At 48.3% G+C, this 19,106-nt stretch overlaps 5 non-coding genes across 5 annotated transcripts; all 5 read right to left on the bottom strand.

Annotated features, from left to right (window-relative positions):
* Positions 1-1,232: 1,232 nt before the first annotated feature.
* On the bottom strand, positions 1,233-1,304 carry TRNAP-CGG (transfer RNA proline (anticodon CGG)). The gene has a single exon. It is a non-coding gene; the product is annotated as a tRNA-Pro (tRNA).
* Positions 1,305-4,808: 3,504 nt separating this feature from the next.
* Positions 4,809-4,880, bottom strand: TRNAP-CGG (transfer RNA proline (anticodon CGG)). Its single transcript has one exon. It is a non-coding gene; the product is annotated as a tRNA-Pro (tRNA).
* A 3,505-nt stretch (positions 4,881-8,385) lies between these two features.
* Positions 8,386-8,458, bottom strand: TRNAP-CGG (transfer RNA proline (anticodon CGG)). Its single transcript has one exon. It is a non-coding gene; the product is annotated as a tRNA-Pro (tRNA).
* A 3,505-nt stretch (positions 8,459-11,963) lies between these two features.
* Positions 11,964-12,035, bottom strand: TRNAP-CGG (transfer RNA proline (anticodon CGG)). Its single transcript has one exon. It is a non-coding gene; the product is annotated as a tRNA-Pro (tRNA).
* Positions 12,036-15,537: 3,502 nt separating this feature from the next.
* TRNAP-CGG (transfer RNA proline (anticodon CGG)) lies at positions 15,538-15,609 on the bottom strand. Its single transcript has one exon. It is a non-coding gene; the product is annotated as a tRNA-Pro (tRNA).
* Between the last annotated feature and the right edge of the window lie 3,497 nt (positions 15,610-19,106).

The raw sequence follows: 19,106 nt of genomic DNA, 5'->3' as shown, positions 1-19,106 counted from the left end.
GCAAGTCACGAGGAGGCACCATTGCCAATATGCTCTGCCCACCTAACCAAGAAACCCAGTTTGAGCTTGTCTGCCTGTGTTGTTGCAGGGGCAGTGTCTTCTTTGCCTAAAAGGTGGCAGGAGAGACTCACTTCAAACGATAGAATCAACTGCTTAAGTAGAAACCAGCATGGTAGTTACTGTCATAAAGTGCAGCTCTAACAGAAGGTGTGCCTGAGATGCCCCTTCCAGTAATTACCAGAATTTTGATTGAGGGCCCAGCCGATTGGTTGGTGGATTTCTCCTCACATGCCACAGCAGCTTCCAAAGATAGTGGTGTGAGGAGCTGGCTGTGCAAGCAGAGCAAGATTTAATGTAAGAAAACACACCTGATAGGAGTGGGATTTGAACCCACGCCTCCATGAAGAGACCAGAAGGCTCAGCTTCACTGAAGATCAAGCTCTCTTGAGTCTGGCACCTTAGAGCACTCGGCCATCCTGACAGCCAAAACATTGTGCAGGTCTGACTCTTCAGTCTGCACTTGTTGATGCTGCCGCTTGCAATGTTCCTATCAAAGTCACAGCTTTAAAGGCCCCACAATATAACATGGCCAAGAAAAAAAAAAAAACAGAACAAGAAACAAGGCACATGCACGACCACCGAGGGATGCAGATAACTTTTTATCGTCCTGCAATAGTAAAGCACATTTTACACAGGTCACAAGTTTTTAAAGGTCATTTCTGTCTAAGTGTGCATTGAGAGAGACTGAGGTTTTAGTGAGCAAACACAAAAGCTACTGCTGCCCAGTGTCGAACCGGGGACCTTTTGCGTGTGAGGCAAATGTGATAACCACTACACTACAGAAACAAGCTTGCTGGCTTGACTGAAGGAGCACAGTTCCCCTCATATGTTTGCCCGATTTCCTCTATACTTGATCAGCAGTTGCTCAGAATGCGAGGGGTAAGTGTGAAAATTGCAGCGGTGTCAGCCAGCATGCATACACTCAGACGTCCTGAAAAGTCACAGCTGCGGGCAGAGACAGACAAATATCTGATGCCTAAATGCCAGGAACGCAAGCCTGTGAAATCATCACACAGGGCGCACTGAGAGCAAGCAGGAAGGAAGCCAAGGCATTGTAATCCATTTTTCACCTGAGGCAAAAAATATGTTTTGCGCAACAATGCTTCGAGTGGAATGAGAAATGTTGAGGGGTTGTGTATTTTGAGCAGGATTTGATTGTTTTCCGCTAAAATGGGCTCGTCCGGGATTTGAACCCGGGACCTCTCGCACCCGAAGCAAGAATCATACCCCTAGACCAACGAGCCTGGGCACAGAAGCGCTACGGCTCCCACCCTGCTCCGAGGGTTGGTGGCAGAGAGTGGGAGTCTACATCCCAAAGCAAGAAACGCCACATGGTGCTCTCTTCTGCAGTATGACTAGAGTCATTTGCATGGTCGTCATCGAACATGACATAAAAAGCCTCTATCCTTTAGACATTTTGTCCCAGATTTACAAGAAAATGACTGAGCGCGACGCTGTGCCAAATTTGCAAGCCCCACGCTCCGTCATTTTCAAAATGCAGGGAAGTGCCGTATTTAGTAGAATACAGCGCACCCCTGTGCTTCCCCCTGCGCCAGCTCTAAATTAGCTGCTGAGCGCCAACGCAGCCGTTCTTGCACCATGGTACAAGGATGACTGCGTTGAGGGGGAAATTGTTTTTGTGCAGGAAGGGACACCTTCCTGGCCAAAAGAAAAATCTTCAATGGTGATTTGCTCTTACTTCTATGTGTGCTGCAGAATGCAGCACACATAGAAAGAGAAAAAACGAGGAGAAATGAAAACATTTCTCCTCAGTGCGCCACTCTAACGATACCCCTGGGATGGCGTTGGATTTTGGCGCTGACGCAGATTTACGACAACTCCTAAATCTGGAGCAGCATCAAAATGCTATGGTGTTGCTGTGGCACACTCACAGCAACACCCATTGCACGCCCCTTCCAGGGAAAGCGCTGAATGCTAAGGTGCCGTATTTACAAGGTGGTGTTAAGCCACAAAAAGTGGCTGAACGCCATCTTGTAAATACCGCGCAGTGCATAGTGCCACCGGGGCGTCACTAAAAGTGATGCTCCGTTGGCGATTGGGCCTTGTAAGTCTGGCACCTTATTTGCTCAAGGTGTGTGTTCTTGGTGAGGGCAGGAAAGCTATTTTCGCTCTCATACCTTCCTTCCTTGGCTGGCTTGAATGCGGTAGGCTCAGGTTTCAATGCAAAGGTCAAACAGTGAGCAACTGACTGACGTAAGCTGGCGCAACTCCTCTTGGTGAGCTGTGACAGATGCCCCAGGAGCGTAGTACCTCACGATGGTGAGGGATAGACACAGTCTCTTTTATCTCAGCTCGCCTGTCAGCTGAGTCAGGAAATGCAAATACTGGGAAAAAGCCCAGCAACTTGCTGTTTTTGCTTGGCTTCGAACCAGGGACCTTTTGCATGTGAGGTGCGCATGATAAAAACTACACTACACAAACAGACACACTTGCCGGTTTGCTTCATGTGGCTATGCATTGTACTGGAACCACCACACTATGGAAACAGACACACCTGCTTGCTTTATGTGGCTCTGCATTGGACTGGGATGCAAGGACTGAGGGCCAATGTTCATGATGCTCAAAGCTGAGCCTTCCGGAACACGATCTCTTGCCTTGGAAGAAAGGAACTGGCATCACTTTCATTCCAAGAGGTGATTTCAGAACTGGACCCGAAATTACCATGGAGAAGCACTGTGCATTTAATGTTCCTATGAGCACTGCTGCTCCAGCACAGAAAAGCAGTTGCAAAGAAATCTCGCATACCTTCATGATGCTGAACCGTCTCAACGCAGGTATAAAGCATGTATTGCATTGCAACATGACATCTTACAAGAGTGAAAAGCAGAAATACTCCTGTTTAAAACACAGACTGAACCTATAAAGGTAAGGGTTTGTCTGGGATTTGAACCAAGGTCCTCTCACACCCGAAGCGAGAATCATACCCCTATACCAACTAGACTGCTGCTGCAGAGGCATTTGAAACATCTTCTGAAGCGTCTTTCAGAAAAGCAGGGCCATTCGGAAGCTCTCTCTCTAAGCGTGCCATAGCAATTGATGTTTCAGTCGAGGATTTTTTGTTTGTCTCTAGCAAGGAAAGAGGTAGGCAAGATGCCCTGTGCCAGTGAGCTGAACTAGGGCACTGATGTGAAAAGCAGACCCTTTCTGTTAATTGTAACCCTCTGCAAGTCCTGGACCCTTGCACCTTAGACTTCCAGACCAGAAGCACTGAAGGGCCTGCTAGCTCTTGAGCCAAAGAAGGATGCCTCTTGGGTTCAAGCACACTTGCTCGCTCAGCGCTCGATCAGGCGAGATTTATAGTAGTGGCTCATAGGCCTGAAACACTCACCTGGGAGACGCAGGGTGGCTGATTTCCCGGAATGGCCCTTGATGGGGAAATCACCTCCTTTCCCCCGCCTCATTTCAGAATTGTGTGCAAGTCACAAGACAGTGTTCAGGGGTTCATGGGTACTGCCTACTCCCAGTTGCCTCTCTGTCTTCTTCATGTAAATTGCAAGTCACGAGGAGGCACCATTGCCAATATGCTCCGCCCACCTAACCAAGAAACCCAGTTTGAGCTTGTCTGCCTGTGTTGTTGCAGGGGCAGTGTCTTCTTTGCCCAAAAGGTGGCAGGAGAGACTCATTTCAAACGATAGAATCAACTGCTTAAGTGGAAACCAGCATGGTTTTTACTGTCATAAAGTGCAGCTCTAACAGAAGGTGTGCCTGAGATGCCCCTTCCAGTAATACACAGAATTTTGATTGAGGGCCCAGCCGATGGGTTGGTGGATTTCTCCTCACATGCCACAGCAGCTTCCAAAGATAGTGGTGTGAGGAGCTGGCTGTGCAAGCAGAGCAAGCTTTAAGGTAAGAAAACACACCTGTTAGGAGTGGGATTTGAACCCACGCCTCCATGAAGAGACCAGAAGGCTCAGCTTCACTGAAGATCAAGCTCTCTTGAGTGTGGCACCTTAGACCACTCGGCCATCCTGACAGCCAAAACATTGTGCAGGTCTGACTCTTCATTCTGCACTTGTTGATGCTGCCGCTTGCAATGTTCCTATCAAAGTCACAGCTTTAAAGGCCCCACAATATAACATGGCCAAGAAAAGAAGAAAAAAAACAGAACAAGAAACAAGGCACATGCACGACCACCGAGGGATGCAGATAACTTTTTATCGTCCTGCAATAGTAAAGCACATTTTACACAGGTCACAAGTTTTTAAAGGTCATTTCTGTCTAAGTGTGCATTGAGAGAGACTTAGGTTTTAGTGAGCAAACACAAAAGCTACTGCTGCCCAGTGTCGAACCGGGGACCTTTTGCGTGAGAGGCAAATGTGATAACCACTACACTACAGAAACAAGCTTGCTGGCTTGACTGAAGGAGCACAGTTCCCCTCATATGTTTGCCCGATTTCCTCTATACTTGATCAGCAGTTGCTCAGAATGCGAGGGGTAAGTGTGAAAATTGCAGCGGTGTCAGCCAGCATGCATACACTCAGACGTCCTGAAAAGTCAGAGCTGCGGGCAGAGATAGACAAATATCTGATGCCTAAATGCCAGGTACGCAAGCCTGTGAAATCATCACACAGGGCGCACTGAGAGCAAGCAGGAAGGATGCCAAGGCATTGTAATCCATTTTTCGCCTGAGGCAAAAAATATGTTTTGCGCAACAATGCTTCGAGTGGAATGAGAAATGTTGAGGGGTTGTGTATTTTGAGCAGGATTTGATTGTTTTCGGCTAAAATGGGCTCGTCTGGGATTTGAACCCGGGACCTCTCGCACCCGAAGCGAGAATCATACCCCTAGACCAACGAGCCTGGGCACAGAAGTGCTATGGCTCCCACCCTGCTCCGAGGGTTGGTGGCAGAGAGTGGGAGACTACATCCCAAAGCAAGAAACGCCACATGGTGCTCTCTTCTGCAGTATGACTAGAGTCATTTGCATGGTCGTCATCGAACATGACATAAAAAGCCTCTATCCTTTAGACATTTTGTCCCAGATTTACAAGAAAATGACTAAGCTGTGCCAAATTTGCAAGCCCCACGCTCCGTCATTTTCAAAATGCAGGGAAGAGCAGTATTTAGTAGAATACAGCGCACCCCTGTGCTTCCCCCTGCGCCAGCTCTAAATTAGCTGCTGAGCGCCAACGCAGCCGTTCTTGCACCATGGTACAAGGATGACTGCGTTGAGGGGGAAATTGTTTTTGTGCAGGAAGGGACACCTTCCTGGCCAAAAGAAAAATCTTCAATGGTGATTTGCTCTTACTTCTATGTGTGCTGCAGAATGCAGCACACATAGAAAGAGAAAAAACGAGGAGAAATGAAAACATTTCTCCTCAGTGCGCCACTCTAACGATACCCCTGGGATGGCTTTGGATTTTGGCGCTGACGCAGATTTAAGACAACTCCTAAATCTGGAGCAGCATCAAAATGCTATGGTGTTGCTGTGGCACACTCACAGCAACACCCATTGCACGCCCCTTCCAGGGAAAGCGCTGAATGCTACGGTGCCGTATTTACAAGGTGGTGTTAAGCCACAAAAAGTGGCTGAACTCCATCTTGTAAATACCGCGCAGTGCATAGTGCCACCGGGGCGTCACTAAAAGTGATGCTCCGTTGGCGATTGGGCCTTGTAAGTTTGGCACCTTATTTGCTCAAGGTGTGTGTTCTTGGTGAGGGCAGGAAAGCTATTTTCGCTCTCATACCTTCCTTCCTTGGCTGGCTTGAATGCGGTAGGCTCAGGCTTCAATGCAAAGGTCAAACAGTGAGCAACTGACTGACGTAAGCTGGCGCAACTCCTCTTGGTGAGCTGTGACAGATGCCCCAGGAGTGTAGTACCTCACGATGGTAAGGGATAGACATAGTCTCTTTTATCTTGACTTGCCTGTCAGCTGAGTCAGGAAATGCAAATACTGGGAAAAAGCCCAGCGACTTGCTGTTTTTGCTTGGCTTCGATCCAGGGACCTTTTGCATGTGAGGTGCGCATGATAACCACTACACTACACAAACAGACACACTTGCCGGTTTGCTTCATGTGGCTATGCATTGTACTGGAACCACCACACTATGGAAACAGACACACCTGCTTGCTTTATGTGGCTCTGCATTGGACTGGGATGCAAGGACTGAGGGCCAATGTTCATGACGCTCAAAGCTGAGCCTTCCGGAACACGATCTCTTGCCTTGGAAGAAAGGAACTGGCATCACTTTCATTCCAAGAGGTGATTTCAGAACTGGACCCGAAATTACCATGGAGAAGAACTGTGCATTTAATGTTCCTATGAGCACTGCTGCTCCAGCACAGAAAAGCAGTTGCAAAGAAATCTCGCATACCTTCATGATGCTGAACCGTCTCAACGCAGGTATAAAGCATGTATTGCATTGCAACATGACATCTTACAAGAGTGAAAAGCAGAAATACTCCTGTTTAAAACACAGACTGAACCTATAAAGGTAAGGGTTTGTCTGGGATTTGAACCAAGGTCCTCTCACACCCGAAGCGAGAATCATACCCCTATACCAACTAGACTGCTGCTGCAGAGGCATTTGAAACATCTTCTGAAGCGTCTTTCAGAAAAGCAGGGCCATTCGGAGGCTCTCTCTCTAAGCGTGCCATAGCAATTGATGTTTTCTGTCAAGGATTTTTTGTTTGTCTCTAGCAAGGAAAGAGGTAGTCAAGATGCCCTGTGCCAGTGAGCTGAACTAGGGCACTGATGTGAAAAGCAGACCCTTTCTGGTAGTTGTAACCCTCTGCAAGTCCTGGACCCTTGCACCTTAGACTTCCAGACCAGAAGCACTGAAGGGCCTGCTAGCTCTTGAGCCAGAGAAGCATGCCTCTTGGATTCAAGCACACTTGCTTACTCAGCGCTCGATCAGGCTCGATCAGGTGAGATTGATAGTAGTGGCTCATAGGCCTGAAACACTCACCTGGGAGACGCGGGGTGGCTGATTTCCCGGAATGGCCCTTGATGGGGAAATCACCTCCTTTCCCCCGCCTCATTTCAGAATTGTGTGCAAGTCGCAAGACAGTGTTCAGGGGTTCATGGGTACTGCCTACTCCCAGCTGCCTCTCTGTCTTCTTCATGTAAATTGCAAGTCACGAGGAGGCACCATTGCCAATATGCTCCGCCCACCTAACCAAGAAACCCAGTTTGAGCTTGTCTGCCTGTGTTGTTGCAGGGGCAGTGTCTTCTTTGCCCAAAAGGTGGCAGGAGAAACTCACTTCAAACGATAGAATCAACTGCTTAAGTAGAAACCAGCATGGTAGTTACTGTCATAAAGTGCAGCTCTAACAGAAGGTGTGCCTGAGATGCCCCTTCCAGTAATACACAGAATTTTGATTGAGGGCCCAGCCGATGGGTTGGTGGATTTCTCCTCACATGCCACAGCAGCTTCCAAAGATAGTGGTGTGAGGAGCTGGCTGTGCAAGCAGAACAAGATTTAAGGTAAGAAAACACACCTGTTAGGAGTGGGATTTGAACCCACGCCTCCATGAAAAGACAAGAAGGCTCAGCTTCACTGAAGATCAAGCTGTCTTGAGTCTGGCACCTTAGACCACTCGGCCATCCTGACAGCCAAAACATTGTGCAGGTCTGACTCTTCAGTCTGCACTTGTTGATGCTGCCGCTTGCAATGTTCCTATCAAAGTCACAGCTTTAAAGGCCCCACAATATAACATGGCCAAGAAAAAAAAAAAAAACAGAACAAGAAACAAGGCACATGCACGACCACCGAGGGATGCAGATAACTTTTTATCGTCCTGCAATAGTAAAGCACATTTTACACAGGTCACAAGTTTTTAAAGGTCATTTCTGTCTAAGTGTGCATTGAGAGAGACTGAGGTTTTAGTGAGCAAACACAAAAGCTACTGCTGCCCAGTGTCGAACCAGGGACCTTTTGCGTGTGAGGCAAATGTGATAACCACTACACTACAGAAACAAGCTTGCTGGCTTGACTGAAGTAGCACAGTTCCCCTCATATGTTTGCCCGATTTCCTCTATACTTGATCAGCAGTTGCTCAGAATGCGAGGGGTAAGTGTGAAAATTGCAGCGGTGTCAGCCAGCATGCATACACTCAGACGTCCTGAAAAGTCACAGCTGCGGGCAGAGACAGACAAATATCTGATGCCTAAATGCCAGGAACGCAAGCCTGTGAAATCATCACACAGGGCGCACTGAGAGCAAGCAGGAAGGAAGCCAAGGCATTGTAATCCATTTTTCGCCTGAGGCAAAAAATATGTTTTGCGCAACAATGCTTCGAGTGGAATGAGAAATGTTGAGGGGTTGTGTATTTTGAGCAGGATTTGATTGTTTTCCGCTAAAATGGGCTCGTCCGGGATTTGAACCCGGGACCTCTCGCACCCGAAGCGAGAATCATACCCCTAGACCAACGAGTCTGGGCACAGAAGCGCTACGGCTCCCACCCTGCTCCGAGGGTTGGTGGCAGAGAGTGGGAGACTACATCCCAAAGCAAGAAACGCCACATGGTGCTCTCTTCTGCAGTATGACTAGAGTCATTTGCATGGTCGTCATCGAACATGACATAAAAAGCCTCTATCCCTTAGACATTTTGTCCCAGATTTACAAGAAAATGACTGAGCGCGACGCTGTGCGACAATTTGCAAGCCCCACGCTCCGTCATTTTCAAAATGCAGGGAAGCGCCGTATTAAGTACAGTATAATACAGCGCACCCCTGTGCTTCTCCCTGCGCCAGCTCTAAATTAGCTGCTGAGCGCCAACGCAGCCGTTCTTGCACCATGGTACAAGGATGACTGCGTTGAGGGGGAAATTGTTTTTGTGCAGGAAGGGACACCTTCCTGGCCAAAAGAAAAATCTTCAATGGTGATTTGCTCTTACTTCTATGTGTGCTGCATTCTGCAGCACACATAGAAAGAGAAAAAACGAGGAGAAATGAAAACATTTCTCCTCAGTGCGCCACTCTAACGATACCCCTGGGATGGCGTTGGATTTTGGCGCTGACGCAGATTTACGACAACTCCTAAATCTGGAGCAGCATCAAAATGCTATGGTGTTGCTGTGGCACACTCACAGCAACACCCATTGCACGCCCCTTCCAGGGAAAGCGCTGAATGCTAAGGTGCCGTATTTACAAGGTGGTGTTAAGCCACAAAAAGTGGCTGAACGCCATCTTGTAAATACCGCGCAGTGCATAGTGCCACTGGGGCGTCACTAAAAGTGATGCTCCGTTGGCGATTGGGCCTTGTAAGTCTGGCACCTTATTTGCTCAAGGTGTGTGTTCTTGGTGAGGGAAGGAAAGCTATTTTCGCTCTCATCCCTTCCTTCCTTGGCTGGCTTGAATGCGGTAGGCTCAGGCTTCAATCAAAGGTCAAACAGTGAGCAACTGACTGACGTAAGCTGGCGCAACTCCTCTTGATGAGCTGTGACAGATGCCCCAGGAGCGTAGTACCTCACGATGGTGAGGGATAGACACAGTCTCTTTTATCTCAGCTTGCCTGTCAGCTGAGTCAGGAAATGCAAATACTGGGAAAAAGCCCAGCGACTTGCTGTTTTGGCTTGGTTTCGAACCAGGGACCTTTTGCATGTGAGGTGCGCATGATAACCACTACACTACACAAACAGACACACTTGCCTGTTTGCTTCATGTGGCTATGCATTGTACTGGAACCACCACACTATGGAAACAGACACAGCTGCTTGCTTTATGTGGCTCTGCATTGGACTGGGATGCAAGGACTGAGGGCCAATGTTCATGACGCTCAAAGCTGAGCCTTCCGGAACACGATCTCTTGCCTTGGAAGAAAGGAACTGGCATCACTTTCATTCCAAGAGGTGATTTCAGAACTGGACCCGAAATTACCATGGAGAAGCACTGTGCATTTAATGTTCCTATGAGCACTGCTGCTCCAGCACAGAAAAGCAGTTGCAAAGAAATATTGCATACCTTCATGATGCTGAACCGTCTCAACGCAGGTATAAAGCATGTATTGCATTGCAACATGACATCTTACAAGAGTGAAAAGCAGAAATACTCCTGTTTAAAACACAGACTGAACCTATAAAGGTAAGGGTTTGTCTGGGATTTGAACCAAGGTCCTCTCACACCCGAAGCGAGAATCATACCCCTATACCAACTAGACTGCTGCTGCAGAGGCATTTGAAACATCTTCTGAAGCGTCTTTCAGAAAAGCAGGGCCATTCAGAGGCTCTCTCTCTAAGCGTGCCATAGCAATTGATGTTTTCTGTCAAGGATTTTTTGTTTGTCTCTAGCAAGGAAAAAGGTAGTCAAGATGCCCTGTGCCAGTGAGCTGAACTAGGGCACTGATGTGAAAAGCAGACCCTTTCTGGTAGTTGTAACCCTCTGCAAGTCCTGGACCCTTGCACCTTAGACTTCGAGACCAGAAGCACTGAAGGGCCTGCTAGCTCTTGAGCCAGAGAAGCATGCCTCTTGGATTCAAGCACACTTGCTCACTCAGCGCTCGATCAGGCTCGATTTATAGTAGTGGCTCATAGGCCTGAAAGACTCACCTGGGAGACGCGGGGTGGCTGATTTCCCGGAATGGCCCTTGATGGGGAAATCACCTCCTTTCCCCCGCCTCATTTCAGAATTGTGTGCAAGTCGCAAGACAGTGTTCAGGGGTTCATGGGTACTGCCTACTCCCAGCTGCCTCTCTGTCTTCTTCATGTAAATTGCAAGTCACGAGGAGGCACCATTGCCAATATGCTCCGCCCACCTAACCAAGAAACCCAGTTTGAGCTTGTCTGCCTGTGTTGTTGCAGGGGCAGTGTCTTCTTTGCCCAAAAGGTGGCAGGAGAGACTCACTTCAAACGATAGAATCAACTGCTTAAGTAGAAACCAGCATGGTAGTTACTGCCATAAAGTGCAGCTCTAACAGAAGGTGTGCCTGAGATGCCCCTTCCAGTAATTACCAGAATTTTGATTGAGGGCCCAGCCGATGGGTTGGTGGATTTCACCTCACATGCCACAGCAGCTTCCAAAGATAGTGGTGTGAGGAGCTGGCTGTGCAAGCAGAGCAAGATTTAAGGTAAGAAAACACACCTGTTAGGAGTGGGATTTGAACCCACGCCTCCATGAAAGAGACCAGAAGGCTCAGCTTCACTGAAGATCAAGCTCTCTTGAGTCTGGCACCTTAGACCACTCGGCCATCCTGACAGCCAAAACATTGTGCAGGTCTGACTCTTCAGTCTGCACTTGTTGATGCTGCCGCTTGCAATGTTCCTATCAAAGTCACAGCTTTAAAGGCCCCACAATATAACATGGCCAAGAAAAAAAAAAAAACAGAACAAGAAACAAGGCACATGCACGACCACCGAGGGATGCAGATAACTTTTTATCGTCCTGCAATAGTAAAGCACATTTTACACAGGTCACAAGTTTTTAAAGGTCATTTCTGTCTAAGTGTGCATTGAGAGAGACTAAGGTTTTAGTGAGCAAACACAAAAGCTACTGCTGGCCAGTGTCGAACCGGGGACCTTTTGCGTGGGAGGCAAATGTGATAACCACTACTCTACAGAAACAAGCTTGCTGGCTTGACTGAAGGAGCACAGTTCCCCTCATATGTTTGCCCGATTTCCTCTATACATCAGCAGTTGCTCAGAATGCGAGGGGTAAGTGTGAAAATTGCAGCGGTGTCAGCCAGCATGCATACACTCAGACGTCCTGAAAAGTCACAGCTGCGGGCAGAGACGGACAAATATCTGATGCCTAAATGCCAGGAACGCAAGCCTGTGAAATCATCACACAGGGCGCACTGAGAGCAAGCAGGAAGGAAGCCAAGGCATTGTAATCCATTTTTCGCCTGAGGCAAAAAATATGTTTTGCGCAACAATGCTTCGAGTGGAATGAGAAATGTTGAGGGGTTGTGTATTTTGAGCAGGATTTGATTGTTTTCCGCTAAAATGGGCTCGTCCGGGATTTGAACCCGGGACCTCTCGCACCCGAAGCGAGAATCAAACCCCTAGACCAACGAGCCTGGGCACAGAAGCGCTACGGCTCCCACCCTGCTCCGAGGGTTGGTGGCAGAGAGTGGGAGACTACATCCCAAAGCAAGAAACGCCACATGGTGCTCTCTTCTGCAGTATGACTAGAGTCATTTGCATGGTCGTCATCGAACATGACATAAAAAGCCTCTATCCTTTAGACATTTTGTCCCAGATTTACAAGAAAATGACTGAGCGCGACGCTGTGCCAAATTTGCAAGCCCCACGCTCCGTCATTTTCAAAATGCAGGGAAGAGCCGTATTTAGTAGAATACAGCGCACCCCTGTGCTTCCCCCTGCGCCAGCTCTAAATTAGCTGCTGAGCGCCAACGCAGCCGTTCTTGCACCATGGTACAAGGATGACTGCGTTGAGGGGGAAATTGTTTTTGTGCAGGAAGGGACACCTTCCTGGCCAAAAGAAAAATCTTCAATGGTGATTTGCTCTTACTTCTATGTGTGCTGCAGAATGCAGCACACATAGAAAGAGAAAAAACGAGGAGAAATGAAAACATTTCTCCTCAGTGCGCCACTCTAACGATACCCCTGGGATGGCTTTGGATTTTGGCGCTGACGCAGATTTACGACAACTCCTAAATCTGGAGCAGCATCAAAATGCTATGGTGTTGCTGTGGCACACTCACAGCAACACCCATTGCACGCCCCTTCCAGGGAAAGCGCTGAATGCTACGGTGCCGTATTTACAAGGTGGTGTTAAGCCACAAAAAGTGGCTGAACGCCATCTTGTAAATACCGCGCAGTGAATAGTGCCACCGGGGCGTCACTAAAAGTGATGCTCCGTTGGCGATTGGGCCTTGTAAGTCTGGCACCTTATTTGCTCAAGGTGTGTGTTCTTGGTGAGGGCAGGAAAGCTATTTTCGCTCTCATACCTTCCTTCCTTGGCTGGCTTGAATGCGGTAGGCTCAGGCTTCAATGCAAAGGTCAAACAGTGAGCAACTGACTGACGTAAGCTGGCGCAACTCCTCTTGGTGAGCTGTGACAGATGCCCCAGGAGTGTAGTACCTCACGATGGTGAGGGATAGACATAGTCTCTTTTATCTCAACTTGCCTGTCAGCTGAGTCAGGAAATGCAAATACTGGGAAAAAGCCCAGCGACTTGCTGTTTTTGCTTGGCTTCGAACCAGGGACCTTTTGCATGTGAGGTGCGCATGATAACCACTACACTACACAAACAGACACACTTGCCGGTTTGCTTCATGTGGCTATGCATTGTACTGGAACCACCACACTATGGAAACAGACACACCTGCTTGCTTTATGTGGCTCTGCATTGGACTGGGATGCAAGGACTGAGGGCCAATGTTCATGACGCTCAAAGCTGAGCCTTCCGGAACACGATCTCTTGCCTTGGAAGAAAGGAACTGGCATCACTTTCATTCCAAGAGGTGATTTCAGAACTGGACCCGAAATTACCATGGAGAAGCACTGTGCATTTAATGTTCCTATGAGCACTGCTGCTCCAGCACAGAAAAGCAGTTGCAAAGAAATCTCGCATACCTTCATGATGCTGAACCGTCTCAACGCAGGTATAAAGCATGTATTGCATTGCAACATGACATCTTACAAGAGTGAAAAGCAGAAATACTCCTGTTTAAAACACAGACTGAACCTATAAAGGTAAGGGTTTGTCTGGGATTTGAACCAAAGTCCTCTCACACCCGAAGCGAGAATCATACCCCTATACCAACTAGACTGCTGCTGCAGAGGCATTTGAAACATCTTCTGAAGCGTCTTTCAGAAAAGCAGTGCCATTCGGAGGCTCTCTCTCTAAGCGTGCCATAGCAATTGATGTTTTCTGTCAAGGATTTTTTGTTTGTCTCTAGCAAGGAAAGAGGTAGTCAAGATGCCCTGTGCCAGTGATCTGAACTAGGGCACTGATGTGAAAAGCAGACCCTTTCTGGTAGTTGTAACCCTCTGCAAGTCCTGGACCCTTGCACCTTAGACTTCCAGACCAGAAGCACTGAAGGGCCTGCTAGCTCTTGAGCCAGAGAAGCATGCCTCTTGGATTCAAGCACACTTGCTCACTCAGCGCTCGATCAGGCGAGATTTATAGTAGTGGCTCATAGGCCTGAAACACTCACCTGGGAGACGCGGGGTGGCTGATTTCCCGGAATGGCCCTTGATGGGGAAATTACCTCCTTTCCCCCGCCTCATTTCAGAATTGTGTGCAAGTCGCAAGACAGTGTTCAGGGGTTCATGGGTACTGCCTACTCCCAGCTGCCTCTCTGTCTTCTTCATGTAAATTGCAAGTCACGAGGAGGCACCATTGCCAATATGCTCCGCCCACCTAACCAAGAAACCCAGTTTGAGCTTGTCTGCCTGTGTTGTTGCAGGGGCAGTGTCTTCTTTGCCCAAAAGGTGGCAGGAGAGACTCACTTCAAACGATAGAATCAACTGCTTAAGTAGAAACCAGCATGGTAGTTACTGTCATAAAGTGCAGCTCTAACAGAAGGTGTGCCTGAGATGCCCCTTCCAGTAATACACAGAATTTTGATCTAGGGCCCAGCCGATGGGTTGGTGGATTTCTCCTCACATGCCACAGCAGCTTCCAAAGATAGTGGTGTGAGGAGCTGGCTGTGCAAGCAGAGCAAGCTTTAAGGTAAGAAAACACACCTGTTAGGAGTGGGATTTGAACCCACGCCTCCATGAAGAGACCAGAAACCTCAGCTTCACTGAAGATCAAGCTCTCTTGAGTCTGGCACCTTAGACCACTCGGCCATCCTGACAGCCAAAACATTGTGCAGGTCTGACTCTTCAGTCTGCACTTGTTGATGCTGCCGCTTGCAATGTTCCTATCAAAGTCACAGCTTTAAAGGCCCCACAATATAACATGGCCAAGAAAAAAAAAAAAACAGAACAAGAAACAAGGCACATGCACGACCACCGAGGGATGCAGATAACTTTTTATCATCCTGCAATAGTAAAGCACATTTTACACAGGTCACAAGTTTTTAAAGGTAATTTCTGTCTAAGTGTGCATTGAGAGAGACTGAGGTTTTAGTGAGCAAACACAAAAGCTACTGCTGCCCAGTGTCGAACCGGGGACCTTTTGCGTGTGAGGCAAATGTGATAACCACTACACTACAGAAACAAGCTTGCTGGCTTGACTGAAGGAGCACAGTTCCCCTCATATGTTTGCCCGATTTAATCTATACTTGATCAGCAGTTGCTCAGAATGCGAGGGGTAAGTGTGAAAATTGCAGCGGTGTCAGCCAGCCTGCATACACTCAGACGTCCTGAAAAGTCACAGCTGCGGGCAGAGACAGACAAATATCTGATGCCTAAATGCCAGGAACGCAAGCCTGTGAAATCATCACACAGGGCGCACTGAGAGCAAGCAGGAAGGAAGCCAAGGCATTGTAATCCATTTTTCGCCTGAGGCAAAAAATATGTTTTGCGCAACAATGCTTCGAGTGGAATGAGAAATGTTGAGGGGTTGTGTATTTTGAGCAGGATTTGATTGTTTTCCGCTAAAATGGGCTCGTCCGGGATTTGAACCCGGGACCTCTCGCACCCGAAGTGAGAATCACACCCCTAGACCAACGAGCCTGGGCACAGAAGCACTACGGCTCCCACCCTGCTCCGAGGGTTGGTGGCAGAGAGTGGGAGACTACATCCCAAAGCAAGAAACGCCACATGGTGCTCTCTTCTGCAGTATGACTAGAGTCATTTGCATGGTCGTCATCGAACATGACATAAAAAGCCTCTATCCTTTAGACATTTTGTCCCAGATTTACAAGAAAATGAGTGAGCGTGACGCTGTGCCAAATTTGCAAGCCCCATGCTCCGTCATTTTCAAAATGCAGGGAAGCGCCGTATTTAGTAGAATACAGCGCACCCCTGTGCTTCCCCCTGCGCCAGCTCTAAATTAGCTGCTGAGCGCCAACGCAGCCGTTCTTGCACCATGGTACAAGGATGACTGCGTTGAGGTGGAAATTTTTTTTGTGCAAGAAGGGACACCTTCCTGGCCAAAAGAAAAATCTTCAATGGTGATTTGCTCTTACTTCTATGTGTGCTGCAGAATGCAGCACACATAGAAAGAGAAAAAACGAGGAGAAATGAAAACATTTCTCCTCAGTGCGCCACTCTAACGATACCCCTGGGATGGCGTTGGATTTTGCCGCTGACGCAGATTTACGACAACTCCTAAATCTGGAGCAGCATCAAAATGCTATGGTGTTGCTGTGGCACACTCACAGCAACACCCATTGCACGCCCCTTCCAGGGAAAGCGCTGAATGCTACGGTGCCGTATTTACAAGGTGGTGTTAAGCCACAAAAAGTGTCTGAATGCCATCTTGTAAATACCGCGCAGTGCATAGTGCCACCGGGGCATCACTAAAAGTGATGCTCCGTTGGCGATTGGGCCTTGTAAGTCTGGCACCTTATTTGCTCAAGGTGTGTGTTCTTGGTGAGGGCAGGAAAGCTATTTACGCTCTCATACCTTCCTTCCTTGGCTGGCTTGAATGCGGTAGGCTCAGGCTTCAATGCAAAGGTCAAACAGTGAGCAACTGACTGACGTAAGCTGGCGCAACTCCTCTTGGTGAGCTGTGACAGATGCCCCAGGAGCGTAGTACCTCACAATGGTGAGGGATAGAGACAGTCTCTTTTATCTCAGCTTGCCTGTCAGCTTAGTCAGGAAATGCAAATACTGGGAAAAAGCCCAGCGACTTGCTGTTTTTGCTTGGCTTCGAACCAGGGACCTTTTGCATGTGAGGTGCGCATGATAACCACTACACTACACAAACAGACACACTTGCCGGTTTGCTTCATGTGGCTATGCATTGTACTGGAACCACCACACTATGGAAACAGACACACCTGCTTGCTTTATGTGGCTCTGCATTGGACTGGGATGCAAGGACTGAGGGCCAATGTTCATGACGCTCAAAGCTGAGCCTTCCGGAACACGATCTCTTGCCTTGGAAGAAAGGAACTGGCATCACTTTCATTCCAAGAGGTGATTTCAGAACTGGACCCGAAATTACCATGGAGAAGCACTGTGCATTTAATGTTCCTATGAGCACTGCTGCTCCAGCACAGAAAAGCAGTTGCAAAGAAATCTTGCATACCTTCATGATGCTGAACCGTCTCAACGCAGGTATAAAGCATGTATTGCATTGCAACATGACATCTTACAAGAGTGAAAAGCAGAAATACTCCTGTTTAAAACACAGACTGAACCTATAAAGGTAAGGGTTTGTCTGGGATTTGAACCAAGGTCCTCTCACACCCGAAGCGAGAATCATACCCCTATACCAACTAGACTGCTGCTGCAGAGGCATTTGAAACATCTTCTGAAGCGTCTTTCAGAAAAGCAGGGCCATTTGTTGGAAAATGGGTTATTGGTAGGGCAGGTAGGTACCTACACCTAGCAACAAGCCACTAACCTCCACAAAGGTACAGTTAGGTCTCAGTAAATTAATCCCAGCTCAACCCTTGGTAGCTTGGCAACGAGCGTCAAGGCTTAACTTAGGAGACAAAGTGTAAAGCATTCAAATATCACAAAACAGTAATTAAATAAAACACAGGAAACAGTTTAAAAATCCAAAACCAATTTATAAAAATAGTTTATATTTTTATCTTTAAAATGACACAAAAACGATTAAAATCGGTTCAGGGGAACTGGAGATATGAATTTTTAAAGAATTATTACTTTTCTAGCGCTTAGAAACAAAAAGCGCCAATCGGGTCATCTGGTTGCACCTCGACCGGGGCAAAGTCAAACATTCAGGCCGACCGCGATGGAGCCCTGCTCGGCTACAGGTCGCGGGAGGCCTCGGTTAAAAAGTTACCTTCTGACTTAGTCTTTATTTTGAAGTTTTTCTTCACCGGGACGAACCTGCCAGTTGAATCCGACCTCCTGGAGCCCTTGTCCGGATACGCGATGTGGGTTTCCTCGGTGGAGACTTTTACCTTCGGACTTAGTCGTTTTTTCGAGATGAAAATCCTTCGACCGGGGTAAACCTGGATCTTGATCCGACGTCCATGGAGCCCTTCTCGGATACGATGGCTGGGAGGTCCTGGTCAACTTTTTACGTTCGGACTTAGTCTCTTTTTTGGATGTTTTTCTTTACCGGGACGAACCACGAAGTCAGGCCGGGTCGCGGTTGAGGCAAGCCGGCTAGAATTTCCGCGGCGGGTCGGTCCCTCTCTGGAGCTTTTTGCCAAAAATTCTCAAATCTTTTCCAAACTTCTGGGGCTTCACCCAGATGTTCTTTTAAGGTTCTTTTGGGGTCCACAGCTCACCCCAAGGGTCCAGAAGTTCTGTGATGGTCCTTGGGGGGTGCGGACTTCAACTCCCAGAATGCACCTGGCGCAAACTCCTTTTTGGCCACTGGACAGTGGTCAGCTGGTCGCTTTCTTCAGGAGTTGGTGCAGGGGACTCTGGTTTAGCAATTTTTCACCTGTAGCAAACAAGGAGTCCCTCCTTGAACCAGTTGAAGCCAGGCAAAGTCCTTCTTGTGGTGAAGCCCAAGTGTGCAGCTGGTGCAGTCCTTCTGAGTGCAGGGTCCAGGTGCAGGCCAGGGGTCCAGCAGGGCAGTCCTTCTTCTTCTTTAGTTCCTTTCTTGTTGAATTCTGGAGGGGATCTGAGGCGTGGGTGCAGGTCTGACAGTTTTATCCTTGCTCCTGGGTGAAAAGCAGGGGGGCCCTGGTTCTCCAATCAGGGACAGGGTCGTCCCCCTGTGATGACCACTTCCTGGGAAGTGTGGCAAAAATCCATCCCAGAAGGCAACAGTCTCTAAAAATCCAACATGGATGAATCTGATTTTTGGAGGTTACATCTGGCTGAGCCCACCCACTGGTGTGGCTAAAAATCATAACCACACCCCTCTCCTGCCCTCTCCTAATCTAATCAAGGGGGCACCTAGTTGTCTGGGGTTGCAGGATGTGGGGGTGTTGCTGGGTGCTGCAAATGTCCTTCTCTGCCTTTGAAGACCAGTTTGGCAGCCCTCCCCCTTCCAGCCTCACCATCTGCTGAGGGGAGATTCTCTCCCCCAAGCACATTCCTTTGTGTGAAGCCTGGCCACTTCACACCTCATCAAG

The sequence above is a fragment of the Pleurodeles waltl genome, unplaced genomic scaffold, assembly GCF_031143425.1.
Source record: "Pleurodeles waltl isolate 20211129_DDA unplaced genomic scaffold, aPleWal1.hap1.20221129 scaffold_91, whole genome shotgun sequence".
Lineage (NCBI taxonomy): Eukaryota > Metazoa > Chordata > Amphibia > Caudata > Salamandridae > Pleurodeles > Pleurodeles waltl.
This window is presented reverse-complemented; position numbering and strand designations above follow the sequence as displayed.